Source organism: Bos javanicus, chromosome 7 (genome assembly GCF_032452875.1).
Source record: "Bos javanicus breed banteng chromosome 7, ARS-OSU_banteng_1.0, whole genome shotgun sequence".
Classification (NCBI taxonomy): Eukaryota; Metazoa; Chordata; class Mammalia; order Artiodactyla; family Bovidae; genus Bos; species Bos javanicus.
Window position 1 is genome coordinate 39,593,934 of NC_083874.1, and position 20,271 is coordinate 39,614,204.

At 41.9% G+C, this 20,271-nt stretch overlaps 1 long non-coding RNA gene across 3 annotated transcripts; it reads left to right on the forward strand.

Annotated features, from left to right (window-relative positions):
• Window positions 1-18: 18 nt before the first annotated feature.
• Window positions 19-18,763, forward strand: LOC133251129 (uncharacterized). Of its 3 annotated transcripts, XR_009737524.1 has the most exons (5): window positions 19-713; window positions 2,171-2,264; window positions 10,525-10,627; window positions 11,932-12,058; window positions 14,841-18,763. It is a non-coding gene; the product is annotated as an uncharacterized LOC133251129 (long non-coding RNA). The 3 variants fall into 3 exon arrangements; XR_009737525.1 differs by lacking the exon at window positions 10,525-10,627; XR_009737523.1 differs by lacking the exons at window positions 10,525-10,627; window positions 11,932-12,058.
• Window positions 18,764-20,271: the final 1,508 nt, after the last annotated feature.

Here is a 20,271-nt window from a genome sequence, read left to right on the forward strand (position 1 = left end):
CGGCCCTCCCCTCGCACTCCTTTCCCCCTCCCACCATCTACCGCAGCCACTTCCGCCCGTCCTCCGGAAGTGGGTCCGCGGCAACTGCCACCTCCCGTCATCCCGCCTTATCGCCCCCCGCCTATCACCATCGCCACCAAGGGAGCACGGAACGTGACTCTGCAGGACTTGAGGTTGTTCTGCAGTTACTATTCACAGAACTGGAGAAGAGGTGTGGGCAGGACAGAGTGCGGGTGAGAAAGGACACGGGGACAAGAGTAAAGGCTGGGCAAGAAGGGGCGGGGCAGTGTGGCGGAAAGCCGGAGCTCGCGTCACGTCGAGCCGCGCGGGAAGAAGAGCGCATGCGCATGACACCTCGGCCGGGTGAAGTTTGGTGCTTGGACAGCTTCGCCCTGCCGGACTTGGGCGGGAAGGGGGCGGGGCGAGAGCCCGGAAGTGGGGGCGGAGTCGGCCAGGGGCAGTCTCGCCAGGCCCCCACGGTTTTACTGTCACAACAACATGCCTCTTTGGGGTTCTGAAGAAGGCCTAAGCTGGCCCACTCTCTGGATTCCAGTCCTGGTGAGAAGCAATTCTGGAAGCACCAAGGCCTGTGTTCACCCGTTCCTACGCTGAGAGCTCTGTAGCAGTACTAGCAGAAAGCTGTTTTGTTTATTGCTCACTTTTCTCGCTGCATCTCTAACGGAGGCAGGACCTTCCTTGGGTCTACTCATACAGTAAGCTCTACTCCCCCTCCCACCCCCAGGACAACTCTGTTCTACACGCATTGTGCGAAGCCCTTGTCAAGTATCAGTGTTAGTACGCGCAAGTCTGAACCATGGTTACCGTTCTCTGAACAGCACAGAAGTTTTGCAGAGGTTAGATGGCTAGAAAGTGATAGGGGCTGATAGCGAACCTTCCAGTCTGTGACACTGACCTGTGTTGCCACTATCGTGTGCAAACAGTCTCCTCTTGAACCTTTCCACACCTTCAAACATTAGACTTCCAGTTTCCAAAATTGCCCTGGTTGATTTTTCTCTAAATGTATTGGTCAGACCTGTTCTTGACTTAAAACTGCATGCAAAAGCAGCTACTACTAATTTTTGTTCATATGTCGTCTACTTAATGACATGTTCTAGAATTTTGCCAGGGCTGTGCAACCTTTGTTTTTTTCCCCTTTTATTGAAAACTGGAACTTAGTCTGTAGTCTTCTGGAATATCTTCTTTGATACTGAACTGCTAAAATCCTTGGAATTTTCATATGTGATAAGAGTACTAGGAGGCTCTTTTGTTATAATATTTGACCTTTGACCTTAGTTCCTGCCACAAGGCCACAAAAACCCTTGGCATTTCCTGGGTGATAGGAATGTCATTTCTTCTAATGAGCAACTTTGTGTGGGCTCCTAGACAGCTTCTGAATGGGAGCTGATCATTGGAAAGATCAAGCTACGATTAGAAAGTTGGAATTTTTTAGCATCTCCCTCCTGCACCTTTCCTTGTGGGAAGGCTTCCCTTGTGGCTCAGCTGGTAAAGAATCCACCTGCAATGCCGGAGATCTGGATTTGATCCCCTGGAGAAGGGAAAGGCTACCCACTCCAGTATTCTGGCATAGAGAATTCCATGGACTCTAGTCCATACTGTTGCAAAGAGTTGGACACTACTGAGTGACTTTGATTTCGTTCTCATGCCACCCCTACCCTTGCCATTGTATTGAGATGAGAGAAGGGTTGAAAATGGAGCTAATGATAAATCATGCTTAGGTGATGAAGCATCCTTTAAAATTCCAACAAAATGGGGGTTCAGAGAGCTTCCAGGTTGGTGAACACATCCACAAACTGGGAGGGTGCAACACCCTCAACTCAGGAAGACAGAAGCTCCTGTGCTTGGGACCTGCCCCCCCATGCCTTTCCCCTTCCCCCGCCCCCATATCCCCCACCCCAGGCCTTGACCTCTGTATATCATCTGGCATTCATCTATATCCTTTAATAAACTAATAAACGTGGATAAGTGTTTCCCAGAGTTCTGTGAGTTGGTCTAGCAAATTACTGAATCCTCCGGGTATGAAGTCACAGGAACCTCCAGGTAGAACAGAAGTTAGGAGTAACTTGGTGACTTACTACTTGTAATTGGCATCTGAAGCAGAGTCAGTCTCATGGTACTGGTCCCTAACCTGTGTTATCTGATGTTATTTCAGATTGTGTCAGAATTGAGTTAAATTGTAGGACAACCAGCTGGTATCCCAGAGAACTGCTTGGTGGGAGAAAACGCCCATGCATTTGGTGGCAGAGGTAAAGTATTCTGTATGAGTAGTAATGAAGACATGTAGGAAAAAGACTGGGTTTTTTAGTACATACGTTAATCTGACTTGCTGTTAACATCAGACTGAATCCAATAGGAACTACTAATTTTAGGCAATCATATGTCATCCATTTAATGACATGTTCTAGGATCTCACCAAGATTACGGAAAGATTTACAGCCTCTGTTTCCCACCCCACCCCACCCCACCACCCTTTTGAAAATTGTAACCTAGGTTCCAGTTTCCTGGAATATCTTCTACCCACACAGTTCCTCCAGAATATTAGCAGTGACCAAGTTGCATATTTACAGTACTGGGAATGTAATAGTTACTAAGTCAGGAGTCTTGAAATGATTTTTTTATTTGGAAAGATGTCATAATATTAGAGGAGAAGGCAATGGCACCCCACTCCAGTACTCTTGCTTGGAAAATCCCTTGGACGGAGGAGCCTGGTGGGCTGCAGTCCACGGGGTCGCTGAGAGTCGGACACGACTGAGCGACTTCACTTTCACTTTTCACTTTCCTGCATTGGAGAAGGAAATGGCAACCCACTCCAGTGTTCTTGCCTGGAGTATCCCAGGGACGGGGACGCCTGGTGGGCTCCCATCTATGGGGTCACACAGAGTCGGACACGACTGAAGTGACTTAGCAGTAGCAGCATAATATTAGAAACAGTCTTAAGACAAAATTTATATTGCTGTCAACCTCACATAATACAGTTCTACAGATAACTTCCTGATACTTTCACAACCCCAAATTTACTCCACTCAGCTGGCTTTCTTATTGGAATTAATGGTAACACCACTTCATTTGTTCAGGCCATAATGCTGAGAGCCATCCTCATACTCCTCTCTTACAACCCCTGTCAATCTGTCTGAAAATCCTCTTGGCTCTATCTTCAAACCGTGTCTCAGGTTCAATACCTCGGTATTCTCACAGCCACCTTCATCCCACACCTGGACAACCCAGGTCCCTCTATCCTTACTTCCCTCCTCCAGTAGCCTGGTCTTCACACAGCAGTCAGAGTGATCCTGGCATTTTTCTGCTTAAAACCCCACAGTGTATCCCCAGTTCAATTGGAATAAAAAGCCAGTCCTTTCAGTAGACTACAGAGCCCAATACCAACTGGCCTGCTTACTCCTAATGGGCTTTGCTCACTCTGTCTCAGCCACACTACCTTCATTGCTATTCCTTGGGGAATATTTCTAGTGCAAAAGCTCTAGCTGTTCTCTCTGCTTATCAGTTCATCAGTCAGTTCAGTTGCTCAGTCATATCTGACTCTTTGCAACCCCATGGACTGAAGCATGTTAGGCTTCCCTATTCATCACCAACTCCTGGAGCTTGCTCAAACTCATGTCCATCAAGTCAGTGATGCCATCCAACCATTTCATCCTCTGTCAGCCACTTCTCCTCTTGCCTTCAAATTTTCCCAGCATCAGGGTCTTTTCCAGTGAGTCAGTTCTTCACATCAGGTGGCCAAAACATTGGAGCGTCAGCATCAGTCCTTCCAATGAATATTCAGGTCTGATTTCCTTTAAGATTGACTGATTTGATCTCCTTGTAGTCAAAGAGACTTGCAAGAATCTTCTCTAACACCACAGTTCAAAAGCATCAATTCTTCAGTGTTCAGCTTTCTTTATGATTCAGTTCTCACATCCATGCATGACTACTGGAAAAATCATAGCTTTGGCTAGACAGACCATTGTTGGCAAAGTAATGTCTCTGCTTTTTGATATGCTGTCTATGTTTGACATAGCTTTTCTTCCAAGGAGGAAGTGTCTTTTAATTTCATGGCTGCACTCACCATCTGCAGTGATTTTGGAGCCCAAGAAAATAAAGTCTGTCACTGTTTTCCATTGTTTCCCCATCTATTTGCCATGAAGTGATGGAACTGGATGCCATGATCTTTGTTTTTTTTTTTTTAATGTTGAGTTTTAAGCCAACTTTTTCACCCCCTTCTCACTTTCATCAAGAGATTCTTCAGTTCCTCTTCACTTTCTGCCATAAGAGTGGTATCATCTGCATATCTGAGGTTACTGATATTTCTCCTGGCAATCTTGATTCCTGCTTGTGCTTCATCCAGCCCAGCATTTTGCGTGATGTACTCTGCATGGAAGTTAAATAAGCAGGGTGACAATATACCGCCTTGACATACTCCTTTCCCAATTTGGAACCAGTCCATTGTTCCATGTCCAGTTCTAACTGTTGCTTCTTGACCTGCATACAGATTTCTCAAGAGGCAGGTAAAGTGGTCAGGTATTCCCATCTCTTGAAGAATTTTCCACAGTTTGTTGTGATCCACACAGTTAAAGGCTTTGGTATAGTCAATAAAGCAGAAGTAAATGTTATTCTGGAACTCTTGCTTTTTATATGATCCAACAGATGTTGCAATTTGATCTCTCTGCTTATAAAGCTCCTATTCTGGATATTTTCATTACTCAGATATTTCCTCAAATGTCACCTTCTCAGTGAGGCCTTCCCTGACCAACCTATTTAAACCCTGGCCCTTACCACAGCATTGCCAGTATCCCTTTGTTGTTGTTCAGTCGCTCAGTCATGTCTGAGTCTTTGCAGCCCATCAACTGCAGCCTGTCAGGCTTCCCTGTCCTTCACCATCTCCTGGAGCTTGCTCAAACTCATGTCCATTGAGTCAGTGATGCCATCCAACCATCGCATCCTCTGTCGTCCCCTTCTCCTCCTGCCTTCAATCTTTCCCAGCATCAAGGTCTTTTCTAATGAGTTGGCTCTTTGAATCAGGTGGCCAAAGTACTGGAGCTTCAGCTTCAACATCAGTCCATCCAAATGAATATTCAGGATTGATTTCCTTTAGGATTGACTGGTTTGATCTCCTTGCAGTCCAAGGGATTCTTAAAGAGTCTTCTCCCAACACTACAGTTACTCTCCCTCACTCTGCTCCATTTTTTTCAGTAGCACTTATCAACTCCTTCCATATTTATTATGCTTTACTACTTCCTATCTGCCTCTGCCTGCTTGAATGTCAGTTCCCTGAGAGGAGGCATGTTTGGCTGTTTGGTTCCTTGCTATATCCCAAGTGCCTGGACAAGGGTATGCTCAGCACTTAGTAGGTGCTCAGTAAACATTTGTGAAATGAATGAATGAATGAACTTGAACAATTATTTTCATGATGGAGTATTGTTATCTGGGCCTTTCTTACCTGCAGATACATGAACATAGTGGTAAGCATACTATGCATATTTTGTATATGATATTTTTATCATCATACCATAAATACTATCATGTTTCTAAATATTTTCAGAATTACAACCACTTTTTCTTTTTAAATGTACTTAAACTTTTTGCATGCTTGTTATTATTTTTCAGACAATAGACTTGTTCAAAGGAAAAGTTAATTATTTCCCACCTCCACTTATCCTGCTGAAAGGAACCACTTTCAAATTTAGTGGATATCTTTCCAAATATTTTCTCTATACATACATATAAATATGTAACATGTACAGATTTCACAGTTCAAAGACAAGTATGTAACTTTATTTTCTGTAACACAAGCCAGTTTCTATTTTAGGCCTCACTTACTCTGATAGCAGAAAAACTAAGTGTAGTTAACTCAGAATAAATGTTCACACTTCATGATTTGCTTATGTATTAATGATCAGTTATGGTTTAATTCAGGCTTAATCCACCTGCAATGTGGGAGACCTGGGTTTGATCCCTGGATTGGCAAGATCCCCTGAAGGAGGGCATGGCAACCCACTCCAGTATTCTTGCCTGGAGAATCCCCATGGACAGAGGAGCTTGGCAGGCTGCAGTCCATGGGGTTGCAAAGAAACGGACCCAACTGAACGACTAAGCACAGCACAGCATGGTTTAATTCTAGTGAACTTGTTCTTTTCTCCTTTCACCTTTATATAATTACCAAGTTTTTTAAAGTTATTATAAAAGTATATATTCATTGCAGAAAAATTTTGTTGTTGTTCAGCTGCTAACAACAGCTGTCTGCCTCTTTGAGACCCCGTGAACTGCAGTATGCCAGGCTTCTCTGTCCTTCACTATCTCCCTGAATTTGCTCAAACTAATGTCTGTTGAATCAGTGATGCCACCTCCTCTGCTGCCCGCTTCTCTTGTCCTCAGTTTTTCCCAGCATCAGGGTCTTCCCCAGTGAGTCAGCTCTTTGTATCTGCTGGTCAAAGCACTGGAGCTTCAGTTTCAGCATCAGTCCTTCAATGAATATTCATGGTTGATTTCCTTTAGGATGGACTAGTTTGATCTCCTTGCAGTCCAAGGGACTCTCAAGAGTCTTCTCCAACACCACAGTTCGAAAGCATCACTTCTCTGGTGCTCAGCCTTCTTTATGGTCCAACTCTCACGTCCATGCATGAGTCCTGGAAAAACCATAGTTTTGACTGTATGGATTTTTGTTGGCCAAGCGATTCTCTGCTTTTTAATACACTGTCTAGGTTTGTTAATAGCTATTTTTCCAAGGAGTAAGCATCTTAAAATAGTAAGTCACAAATAAGCAAAATAAAAACCATATGTAAAGCCAGCAGCCAGAAATAATCAATTTGTTCTGTTCATATATATGCATATTTGAGTTCCTATTATAATTAGCTTTTATTGCTTTATATATTGCAAACATTTTTTCATGTCAGAAAATACACTTCCATGGCATTTTTAATGACTGTGTGGTCTCCCATTGTATAAATGTACCATAATTATTTTACCTGATTTTGTACATTTGGTTTGTTTCCAGCTTTTCATTTTTGTGGAATTACTTGTAGATGAATCTCTGTGCACATCCCTAATTATTTCCTCAGGATAAAACCCTTGGAACAGTTGTTAAAAGGTTGTGCTCACTGTTGAAGGCTTTTGATGGTGTTGTCAGTAGACCTACCAAATGGAGTCACTGCTTTCACTCCAGCAGGCAGAAGGATCCTTTTCTTCACATTGTGCCAACACCATCTTAAAAGTCTTCCACATTACCTTGTTTTTCGATGTTTTCTTGAATGTTTTCACAAGTATATTTTTTTCCAACATAATATTTTTCAGATGATAATTATTTGGGATTCATTTTAGAAATTAGATCCTCTTTTATAATTTAATAGACTCCTCCTTATCTTATCAAGTATTCTTTGTATTGATTTTAGTCCAAAGCCCTACAGGGACAAAAGTCAGTTTGTATATTTGCTATTTGTGACATGTTCTTTTATTCTGGAATATATTGTAAAACTCTGACCCATAAAGAAATGGCCATATTCGTTTTCTCCTCTTATCTTATTTTACCTCTTAGCAACTTGTAAGACACTGGACTATGCACCTCTTCTTCCAACACTATTCCCCTTTAATTCCCTTGCCACCACTCTCTCCTGGGTGCCCTCCTCCCTCTCTGACTACTCCTTCTCAACCTTCCTAACCAGCTTCTTCCTCTTCCCTTTTATTCTGTACCCAACACTTTCTGTTTATGTAATGCTGTTACCGAACTTAGGTCTGGATCCTCGTTGTCCAAAAATTATTACTCAAGAAAGAGACAAATGTTTGTAAAAGGAAAGTTGCTTTTAATCAGAGTGCTGGCAATCTGAGGAGACAGTGAATTCAGTTTCCCTGCAAAGCTCTCTCTGAAGATTCTGCTTGGCCATGATAGTTTGTAAAGGGGAAAAAAGGAAATAATCTCAGTTAATCATTGAAATAGGGGCACAGAGTTGTTTCAGTTCCCGACATAAAGAAAGCTGAGAGCCAAAGAATTGATGCTTCTGAACTGTGGTGTTAGAGAAGACTCTTGAGAGTCCCTTGGACTGCAAGAAGATCCAACCAGTCAGTCCTAAAGGAAATCAGTCCTGAATATTCATTGGAAAGACTGATGCTGAAGCTGAAGCTCTAATACTTTGGCCACCTGATGCAAAGAAATGACTCAGTGGAAAAGACCTTGATGCTGGGAACGATTGAAGGCAGGAGGAGAAGGGGATGACAGAGGATGCGATGGTTGGATGGCATCACTGACTCGATGGACATGGGTTTGAGCAAGCTTTGGGAGTTGGTGATGGACAGGAAAACCTGGCATGCTGCAGTACGTGGGGTCGCAAAGAGTTGGACACGACTGAACGACTGAACTGAACCGAACTGAATCCTGTTATCCTAAGATGTAAATTATGGGAATGGGTCTGGTAAGACCTTTACAACCTTGAGACATTCTTTTGATTTACTGTAATAACCAATTTAAAAAGCATATAGCTTTCTTGTTAAGACTAGCAAGGGGGGCTGTCTCCATTCCCCCTTCTGATGTCTATGTCAGAAGCTTTCTCTGTCCCTTTTTCTCTTTAATAAAACTCTGCTACACAAAAGCTCTTAAGTGATCAAGCCAGTTCCCTGGTCCCAAAGCTAAATCATCTTCTTCAGAGATCACAAATCCCACATTGTTCAGCATAAGCTATCAATGTCAAGACAAAAGGAACCTCTCAGGAGAGTTCTTTCCTGCCAGAAGCTGCTTTCAATCCCAGTATGAGTCACTTGGCTTCCATTATCAACTCCACAAATAAGCCCCCAGGCCCCTTCTCCTCATCCTCCAGGCCCATATATCCAGCTACATACTTGGACATCTCAACTGGGTCCCCTCACAGACAGCTCTAATGCACGTGTCCAAAACTGACTCACAGTATTCCTCCCAGCTCCTCTCCCAGCATTCCCCTTCTCAGTGAGTAGCTCCATCATCCCACGAAATACTTGTGCCAGAATTCCAAGTCCTTCACAAAGTTTCCACCTCTAATCAATAAACACACTCCTCAAGGTTCATCTCCCAATTACTTCATGCTGCGCTTCTCTCTGTCTCTTCCCAACCTGGGCCAGTTGTTACAGCTCATACCTTAACCATAGGGATTGGGTCACAAAGGACTCGAGCTTGGCTAGCCAGTTCCTTCCTGGAATTTACCGAACTAGGAGAAGGTTTCTGTCAGATAGCAAACCATGAGCACAAATGAAAATAGTTTCAGCTTTTCTATTTAAAGGACGAAAGTCTTAGAGGACACTTGCTCAAGATTTGTGGGCCTTGCTCAACCTTTTGACCTTCTGACATGAGTTGATGCTCAAACTATGTGCAATATATATAGTAAGTGCTCAGTAAATGTTGGTTACTATTCTTATGATTAATTCTGAAAAGTTTCAGTCTAGTACTTTTTGTTTGTTTCATTTGTTCTATTCCCATCTTAGGAATACCAGTTTTGTATATGTTGGGACTCATTTGACTACTTCCACTTCCCTCATTTTCTGGTCTTTGTTTCTTTGCCATTTGTCATGTTTTTTGAATAGTTTTTTGTGCATGCATGCATGCTTGCTCAGTTGTGTCCAGCTCTTTGCAATCATGTGAACTGTAGCCCACCAGGCTCCTCTGTCCAAGGAATTTTCCAAGCAAGAATACTGGGAGTGGGTTACCATTTCTTCCTGTAGGGAATCTTCCTGACCCAGGGTTCAAACCAGCATCTCCTGCATTGGCAAGCGGATTCTTTACCACTGAGCTACCTGGGAAGCCCCTAGTTTTTTTAGTTATACTTATTTTATTTTTGATGTTTCTAATGTTCCCAGGCAAATATCAGGTTAATACAGTTAAGTTCCCCCAATTTTCCTTAAATTTAAAATAAAATTCTAACAGTGCATACTTGGTTTTATTTTTTCATTCTTCCAAAATGTATGATTTAGTGGTTTTCAGTATACTTGATACAGTTACACAACCGTCACCACTTATCCAAAACACTTTCATCACCCTTGAAAGAAACTGCATGTCCATTAGCAGTCACTCTCCTTTCCTGCCTCCCTCACCCCTATGAACCATTGATTTACTATACATCCCTATCAGCCTGTTCTGAACATTTCATATGAATATCATCAGACATGTGTCTGCTTCTTAGCGTAGTTTTTAAGATTTCATCCATGTTATAGTATGTATTAGCACTTCATTCCTTTTTGTGGCTGAATAACTTTTCACTGTATATATGTTGTTTATTCATTCATCAGTTGATAGATATTAAGTTGTTTCCACTCTATAGTATCTGTTTTTGCCAGTGTAATATAAGGAATACATAAAAGGAGACTGGACTGCAGCCTCCACATAAAAGCCTACAGAATCCTCAGATGAAGAAAGGTATTTGGGAGAAATTTGTGTTTTCTGGGGAACAGTGGATGTGGGCCAGTGCCCCCCTAGATTTGGGGAAATCCCAATTTTAAATGATCTGTTAACCCTGTTCTTGTTATGCACATAATCATCACACCATGTATCTTCTGTGTCAGATGGAGACAGTCCTGACCATGGGCATGTTCTGACTTTCTCCTGTCTTCTCACTCACTCAGTCCTTGGCCTGGTTGGTATTCATTCCTGAAATACCCTCCACCTGTAAGTCTCTCTTCATGTGGGTTTTCTTAATCATTATACTATTTTCTAAAATCTGCTCCCATTAGCACTTCCAGGAGGTGAGGGTGGACTTTTCTAGAACACTGAAGACAGATAACCCCCACTCCCTTTTTTATGTCCCTTGTGGCTAAAAATAAATAACTAAAAATTGGGTGTGGGGACCTGGAGTTATACTGCAAATATGGGACTAAAGAGGATGTGACTAGCCCAGACATCTCCGTAGCTGATGTGTAAAGCTGAAGACTGTGTAGTGTGCCATAGGGAATTCAAGTGAAACCCAGAATATTAAGCAGAGACTTAGGATGAAGGTGGGGTGGTAGATGGAGGACACTTGGGAATTTCAGTTTAATCATGGGATGAAAGCTATTTAAGTACACTTAAAATCATAGCACTGCCTTGCTTTGTTTCACAGTGAAGGATGCACTTACTGCCTTGTGTCTGGTCTTTCCTTATTTAATCCTAGTATTATTTTAATTATATTACTTTGGAGCATTTCTCCCCAACTAGATTATGAGCTTCTTACAAGAAGAGACCCTGCTTACCTCATAATACTCATATGTTTCTGAATTTGTTCAATGCAGCGAACATTTACCTGCCAGCTCAGATTCTGGCTCCTCTGATTTCTGTGGACTTGGGAGATTCGGTTTCCTTTTCCAAGGCTCAGGTTGTGAAATCTGCCTTTCATTCTTGGCAAGGCATTCATGAGGATCAAGTGAAACCAAGGCTATGGGAACCCTTTTAGAACTGAAAAGAGCTATGTAAGTATCTGTGGTATTTAGAAGTTTCCAGATAGCAATCAGTATGCCAGGGTGCTAGTCGTTTTGAGCTTTCAGGGGAGGACCCCTTAATGCCCTTTCCATCTGAGAACTGAGAAAGCCCTGAGCATCCCCTCCCTTAGGAAGCTGCTCCCATTTCTCACCTGGCCTCTCCTTTTTCAGGACTCTCAGAGTGTGCTCATGCCACAGAGAAATCCAGTCTGCTTTTAAACACCTTTCTTTAACCATATTATAAGTTCTGATTGTCACTAGATCGGTTGGTTGGTTTTCAAATCTGTGAATTTGCATTTAAACCAGCAGCATTCTTAAGTCAGTATTCCTTTAGACCAGCTCCATCAGAAAGGGTTTTCCAGTTACCTAGTGAATATTTGAACCTTCAGATACTGATGCCAGGAAGCTGAGGTTTTCCTGTAGGGCCTCCACTAGTGGGGAGTGGTGCAGAGAGGGGAGGAGAGGGAGAAGGGCAGTCAAAGGAGAACAGTCTGAAACAGAGAAGTCTTTTGCCTTCAGGATGTATCAGGTCACAGGAGAGAGGAGACTGGTTATCAAGAAAGAACAAAAAAACTTACAAGTAAAACACTGAAGACAATGCAGGAGTACAAGAAGTATGTAAAATAATTTGGAGTATTTCCTGAAGGTAGGTTTTGAAGGGAACCAGGAGAGAGGAATCCCTGGTTTAGGAGTCATATATCCTTCTCTACTTGAAGTAGAACCTAGCTCAAATAGGAATATTTCTAATCTTTATCATCTAAACTGAGCCTGGTGCCAGGAGCTTGGATGCTGATCCTGATTGCAGTGACCAGGTTTCACACATCCCAATCAAACCCTTTAAAGCATCTCCTCATGTAGGAGCAGTTGAGAAGTACTTTTGGGGAAAACAATTTTAACGAATACCTCCAAAGCAGAACTATAACCTCATCATAATTCCTTTATTTCTTTTGAAATGGGTTTTAAACCAGAATAACTATTTCTAATTGTTAGAAATATTTTAAATAATTGTCAGTAATAATCTTTACTAATCATGAAAAGAGAAACACATACATTAGTCTTTTTCAAAGTATCATTTCTGGTCTTTTGCTCAGTATGTGAGTTGCTGTTTTCCACCTTATTTTGTGATAAAGGTGTGGTACTCATGTTCCCCACCCCCATGCCCCCCAAACCAATACTAGACTCCTCTAGAATAGTGGAAGAACAGAAGTTAAAGGCAACCCTACACTCCCAGCAAACACTCATCAGGTATCACCTGGAAACCGTTCAAGGCAAAACCCAAAAATGTTTAAGGGGCCTCTAGCTTCTTGGAGTTAATAATCCATTCTGCCTACTGCCTCCCAGTTATTTCACTGCTATATGACAATCACCTCTGCATTGTGTCACGCACTGATTTCATTCCTGGTAACTGTTGAAGGACTGACCTTTTCAGATGATTGGCACTTCTAAATAGATCCATTTGAGGTCATGTCTGGGGGAATATTAAGCTTGCATTCTCACATGCCTTCTTGAGTGGGTGAAAAACAATTGGAATTTCTGGACAGAATTGGGTGTGATGTATGAAATGGATCCTGTTACTCAGCTGCAACCCAGAGTGAGGCAAATATCTCAAGAAAAACACTTGATATGCATTTTTCTGGGCTTTGTCAATACCTGAAAACAAGAGGCAGTTTCTTCCAAGGAAGAGATCATGGATGGTTGGTCTGAGGAACACAGAGATTCCAGATTGATTTCCCCTCCCTCAGCTTGGGGTGCCACATCTTCCTTATCCACCCACCAAAGTCCTCAGAAGTCTTCTATTACTAGCTCAAATGCCTCTTCCTCCTTGAAACCTCAGTCACTGTCAGCACTGATTTGTCTTTCCCTTGGAATTCATTGTGGTACAGCTATCCCTAGTGTTACTCCTTTCCTCATCTCTCAGTTTCACCTCACCCCCAGCAGTATCTTGAGAGACCCCAGTGGAGTATGAACAGCTGCAGGATGCAGCAGATGTGAGCCGCCACAGAGGAAATCGAAGTCTCAGTGAAATCCTATATGGAAACCCAGGCAAGCTGTGAAATCGAAATTAAGAAAGGTAGAAAAAAAATGTAAAATGTTGAAGATTTAGCCTGATAAATTTTGAGCAAAAGAAGAAAGAAACATGATATAGTGGATAAGGCAGAACTTTGGGCTCAAATCTGAGTGAAGTTTACAAAGTCCACTCAACCAGATCCCTAGAGGAGAGATAGAGCCAAGAAAATGTTAGAAACTTGGTTGTAGATTTTACAAGATTGAACCAAGAGGGCCAAGTCTGTGGGGTAATGGAAAATAGAGTAGGCACTCCAAGAATAATACACTGTTTTCTCATTTAAAAAGTAAGGAAGCACAATCTGAAAAGTATGGGAAAGTGCAAGTTTAGGCCTGCGTTGAGAGATGCCATGGCATATCATTATGCCTTGAGTTCAGCTGCCACCTCCGCCACAAAGTTCTGTGCCCATGGGCAATTCTTTAACCTCTCGACGCCTAAGTTCCTCTACCTGCCAAATGGGAAATGATAATGGCCACCTCATGGTATTCTTGTAAAGACTGGAGGAGTTGCCAACAATGGTGCCTGGTACATAGTGAGTACTATGTTATTTTATTACACATGAAATTTGAAAGTTCTCCTTGGTGATTTATTTGGAATCAATAAACTTTAGGAATAACCTTATCAAATTTTTCATAAATGATGAAACACAGTGTCATTATGTGACCTTTATAAGCCATTTGAATTGCATTTTATTATCCACTAGTCTCTTTAGGTCATTTTTAAATGACTTCATGTATTTAAATCTTGTCTTCCAGTATGACTCTTGAATGCAGGAAGTTCTGTCTTAACCTTATGTGACACAATGTGAGGCACATATATCAGAGCTTACTAATACCTGTTAGTTCCTTTAAAATGCAAACTTTCAAATGTATCCCAATGACAGTCATTTACACATTAGCAATAAGTTTCTTTCTTTGTAAGTATTTATTTGGCTGTTAGTTGTGGCACTCAGGATCTTCAGTCTTCCTGTGGCATGCAAACTCAGCTGTGGCATGTAGGATCTAGTTCCCAGACTGGGGATCAAACCCAGGACGCCTGTGTTGGGAGCATGAAGTCTTAGTGAAGCCACTGGATCACCAGGGAAGTCCCAGCTTCTTTCTTTTTTAATGCCATCTTGGAAAACCCAGATGTCCCTGGTAGAAAGGTCTGGATAAGTAAGTGTTAACAAAGGGAGAGAAGACCCCAGAAGGAAATGTGGCTGTGGCAGCAGATCTTGCTGGGTCTCGATAGAGGAAATAAAATGTGTTTACTGAAAAGTTTTATGAAAACAAAACAGAAGGTATAACAAGGACCATGACTCATACTTTTCAACTGCCCCCTCTGTCCAGCTATGGCAGGCTCCTTTTCGTGTGTTTTTCCGCAGATGTTGGGCCCCTGTCCTCAGGCTCACAGCCCATTGAAGAAACTGGTCAGCAGCTTCGAAAAACAACCCAGGGCATGGAAGAAGGCCCTGCAGGGCCCCAGAGCTCAGAACTTGACCTGAAGCTTTGACCAGGAGGTAACATTTGTCCTTCCTATTAACCAAATGTAAGGGAACTGTTGGAACAGCAAGGACACAGGGAGGATCGAATCATTTCACTAAACTCCATTTGTGAGCCGTTTCAAATTTACCGATTTCCTGCTGGGGCAGTGGGAGAGGGAAAATGAGAAGAAAAACCAAGTCCAGTGGTCTTAATTCTGAGGGCCTACATGGGGCAGAGAATATGCTTTGATGGAAAGGCAAGACTTTTCTCTGGGATATGTAGAATTGGAGGCAAGGGGAGGCAGGAGGGAGGTTGGGAATGTAGGCTCTGGAGGAGGGAAGTAGGAAGTGAGTTCTGTCCTCCCAGTGGGCTTTCCCTCCCCAAGCAGATCACTAGCACAGACGGGAGTGACTATTAGGAGAGATGGGGGTTCCGTTCAAAAGCTGGATTGGCTGGTGACTGTCCCTTTGCCACAGAGCTAGAGTGGCAGTGGAGTATGCATCCCAGAGGTCTGGCATGCCAAGCTCCAGGAGGACCCCAAGGTCAAGTGGACAGAGCAGGAACAGGGTTTGTGCCATCTTGCCAATCTACTGCCCTGTCTGAGAGGGTACTCTCCAGATGAGGTCCATCAGGGGCCTGTGGGGTGTATAGCCAGCAATGAAAACTGAGGGGAGCAGAAGGAGGCTGAGCCAGATGTTCCCCCTTCTTCCCAGCAACGATGCCCACATCCTGTCCAGCCTACATCCATCCATCAGATTTAGGAACTTCAAAGTAGAGACAGGGTGTACAGCCAGTTGAGTTGCCAGATAAAACACAGGACACCCAATTAAATTTGAACTTCAGACAAACAAGGAATAATTGTTATTGCATGAGACATACACTAAAAAAAGACTATTCCTTGTTTATCTGAAATTAAAATCTTACTGGCTGTCCTGATTTTTTTAAATTGTTTTGCTAAATCTGGGATTTCTATTAACAGGACAACATGCTAAATGAATCTCAACATTTTTGAGGATGGTATTAAAGTAATAGGGTCTTGTCATGTCTGGGCAGTTGTAGGAACTTCCAGAAGTAGTGCTGAGTTCTCCAGGCTCTGGGATTTTGTTACTGACTCCCAGGTGACAGTTTCCTTTCCAAGCACTTGGCCCCTCTTCCCTCTGGGAGCTATGAGAGAAAAGAAAAAAGAAATATACTATACAAGCTGATTTGATGGGCCAGCCAAAGGAACTGGCAGTAACTCAGGGGTTTCAAACTGTGGGTCACAACTCCTGCAGGTTGTGAACCCAGGTCATGCCAGCATGAGTAGGGGATAGGGTGGATTAGGGAAGGGGATCAGAGTGTACAGCCTGTATTTTTTTTTCAACTGCTCTCCCTTTTTAATCAATTTTACACAATGATATTGTACATGAGTAATCACAGTAAGAGACAGGATGGGTTTCCTATACATATACAAGACGTACAAGCTCATTCACTGAGGCTTTTAGAAGGTTTTATCAGTACAAAACTTGTTAATACAGGTGAAGCCCAAGAATACAGTAGACATGACAGAACATCAACTCAGCAGAGGTGAATTCTTAAGGCGTTTGTCTCCTGCCCACACTGTCTGCCATGAACCAAGTATAGAGGACTTTCTCTCTCGGGTATTTAACCTTTGATGAGCACAGGCCTGTGGGACATGCAGCTTCACAGTGACCCCACAGCTCAACCACACCAACCTTGACACAAGCAAAGGATATCTTCCTTTCTCCAAGTATTCTCAAGAGTAAGAAAGCTATTCCTGGTCACCCTACTCCTTTGGGTAACCTACATTCTAAAATATATGATTATTAATCTGGTAACATTCTCAAGCATTTTTGGCAAGATATCTCAAATATCTCATCACTGTTCATCTACTCACTAAAAATTCTTTGAGCTTCATAAAGATTGTTTCTGATTTTCCCCTCAAAGTATGACAATTACATACAGAATAAACGTGCTAGAGTTAACAGAACTAAACAGAGGGCAGACTTTTCCTTACAAAATAAAGCGGTAATGGAGATATAAGAGAATAGTCTAGTATACACATTAATGGAGGAAGCTGAGTCCACTAATGATTCTGTCACTTCTACCCAATCCACTAACAGTTCTGAGCGAGTGTGTTTCTACTTTCCTTTTTCACACCCAATCTCAGTAGCCACAGGAACTGTTAAAAGTTCACAATGTTGACCTTCACTTGGCCCATGGAATTCCCATGATACGCAATGGGGAAACTGCCCACCAGCCCTCACAGTCAGCTACTGCTTCCCATGGCCAGAGCTAGACCTCATCACTGCCTGGGATGGGTTTTAGTTCTCTCACTTACATACCTCAGGAACATAGAGGTTCAAAGACTACATTAAACAAAGGCTTGCAGGACACATTAGGGAAAGAAAAACCCATGCATCACATCCACATCTATTTTCCATCCTTCACAAAGCCTAACCCTCTTACAACAAAACAGGCTTTTGTAAGCAGGTTTTTAAAAAGATAAAGCAGGAGAAATCAGTAACTGGCTGTGATTTGACCTAAAGTAGAGAAAGAAAACAAAATGTTTGCTAGATTTTAAAAATGACAATTTTACAAAGACAATCTTCAATCTGTAATTTTATTACTTAACTGTCTCTAGAAGCAGAGTATTAATACAAAATAAAAACTGATTTTTTCATTAGACAATTCCACAAAATTTCAATAAACATTTAACATTCATTATTTTAGTAAATTTTATGTAATAATCCGTGACGACCGAAGGTTTCCTATGTGTGATTTTATACTTTTGCACAATCCTTCATATAAACTAGGTACTGGGAGGAAGTGTGGTAAGAAACAGCCAAAGGACAGCTGTTCCTCTTTCCTGAAAGTAAAATCAAATTACTATCTATCTCACACCCACCACTGCCATGCACACAGTTGTTAGTTGCTGAGTCGTGTCTGACTCAGTGACCCAGTGGACTATAGCCTGCCAGACTCCTCTGTCCACGGGATTTCCCTGACAAGAATATTGGAGTGGGTTGCCATTTCCTTCTCTACTGCTTGTATTTTATCTCAAAAAAATCTTGTATCTCTGAGTTATTGTGTGTATACATGACTAACAATATTTCTTACTGTAGTCAGGGTCCAAAATGTTTGAAAGACACTAATGATGATGTTGAGGCTTGCAGGACATTATTGTGAAAACTGTTGGATCAACAGCCAGGATGAGTTGGTTTCACACCCATGGGTTAGGGTAAGCTTTGCCTTGTTCTGGAGAAATCACCCTCTGGAACCATCTTATCTTTTCATGGAATCTTCAGTCCCTGCATATAAATGGCCAATGCTTAATTTAAATCATTTAAAGTTCCCAGGTTTGTTCATTTTGTTTACTGTACTGTAATAACTTATTAAAAACTTACATGGAATTGAACATTGTTGCACCTGGTCTTAGGCATTAAATATGTTATAATGTGGGACTAAAGGCATTGTCCAAATGGCCATAGTGGGTTTTCTTAATTTATTTTTTTATTGAAGGATAATTGCTTTACAGAAAACCATAGTGGTTTTAACATTTGCTTTATTTCCTCCTCTAAAGGAAAGGTTTTTCACTGAAAAATCCATGGAGATTACTTGGGATAATTCCCCAAAGCTACCCTAAATGGTTTTGACAGAGTCATAATTTCTCTCATGCAAAGAATATATGATGCTTTTACTTAGAAAGTGGAAGAAGAAATGTTTGCAGTTGTACTTTGAATTTTTAAAAAATTCCTATAACAATTAGCTCTTGATTCAGAAATTATAAATAAAGCTATTTTATCATCCAGTGTCACTGAAACATTTTGTCCTGTGATGTTTTAGTTTTTATTGTTCTTAGAGATTTAATTTTTATCTTGCACTGTTTGTCGGAAATAGCTTATAAATATTAAGTCTAAATACTTATTGTCCTGTACCAATTGCTCCAACCTCTGTTTCTTCAAATTTTGTATTTATATATGAATGAAGTGGATTTGCCATGCTTTTTCAGTAGGGAGATACTGTTTGGCCATGGAATGTACAGGCTTTGGAGGCAGATACACCAGGATATGAAACTAATTCTGACACACAGTACACTGTGACACACAATACACTATGATTTTGAAAGGCACATAACGCCTTAGAGCCTCAACATCCTTAAATGTAAGATGGGGGGGAAGTACCTAACTGGAAGAGCTATTGTGGAGTTTATATGACAGAATAAAGACTGGCATGGGGAAGATAATGCTATATACTCACCAAAGTCCATTTGTGTTTCCTCTTTATGAACTTGACAATACATTTTAAACCTCCCTTTAATTAGTTTGGGGCTATGTGACTGGGTTATGCTGTGGGCTATTTCTAGGCCTGGCTACCTAACCTGCTCCCATAGAACACACATGTTTTAGATCGTGTGGCTGCAAGACAAAGACTGCTCAACTCACATAAGACTGTGTAAGCAAGAAATCAACCTTTCTTTGATTCTTTCTTCCTGGTAGCTCAGCTGGAAAAGAATCTGCCTGCAATGTAGAAGACCCTAGTTTGATTCCTGGGTCGGGAAGATCCCCTGGAGAAGGGATAGGCTACCCACTTCAGTATTCTTGGGCTTCCCTGGTGGCTCAGACAGTAAGAATCTACCTGCAATGAGGGAGACCTAGGTTCGATCCCTGGGTTGGGAAAATCCCCTGGAGAAGGGAACAGCTACCTACTCCAGTATTCTAGCCTAGAGAATTCCAAATTCCATGGACTCTACAGTTAATGGGGTCACAAAGAGTCAGATATGACTGAGTGATTCTTTCAGTTTTTATTCTTTAAGGCCATTAAGATTTTGAGTTTGTTGCTACAGCATTGACTAGCCAACTCTGACCAGTGGGGCTTCTCAGGTGGCACTAGTGGTAAAGAACCTGCATCCCAATGTAGGAGGATGTAAGAGACTTGGGTTTGATCCCTGGGTCGGGAAGATCTCCTAGAGGAGGACATGGCAACCCATTTCAGCATTCTTGCCTGGAGAATCCCATGGCTAGAGGAGCCTGGCAAACTACAATCCATAGGGTCACAAAGAGTCGGACATGATTGAAGTGATTTAGCATGCATGCAAACACTAAACAATGCATTTGAGATACTAAGTGTATTTTTCTTAAATGTAGGTAGATGTAGGTACTTGGATATAGAAACTTAGATACAGATAGAAAACAGTAAATTTTAGCATTTAAGGTATCTATGAACCTTAAAGTATAGTATGAGTCCTTTGATATATATTAAGAGTAAAAAAGAAGACAGAGTATATACCATGTCACATTTTGTGTAAGAAAGAAGGGAAAATCAAGATAT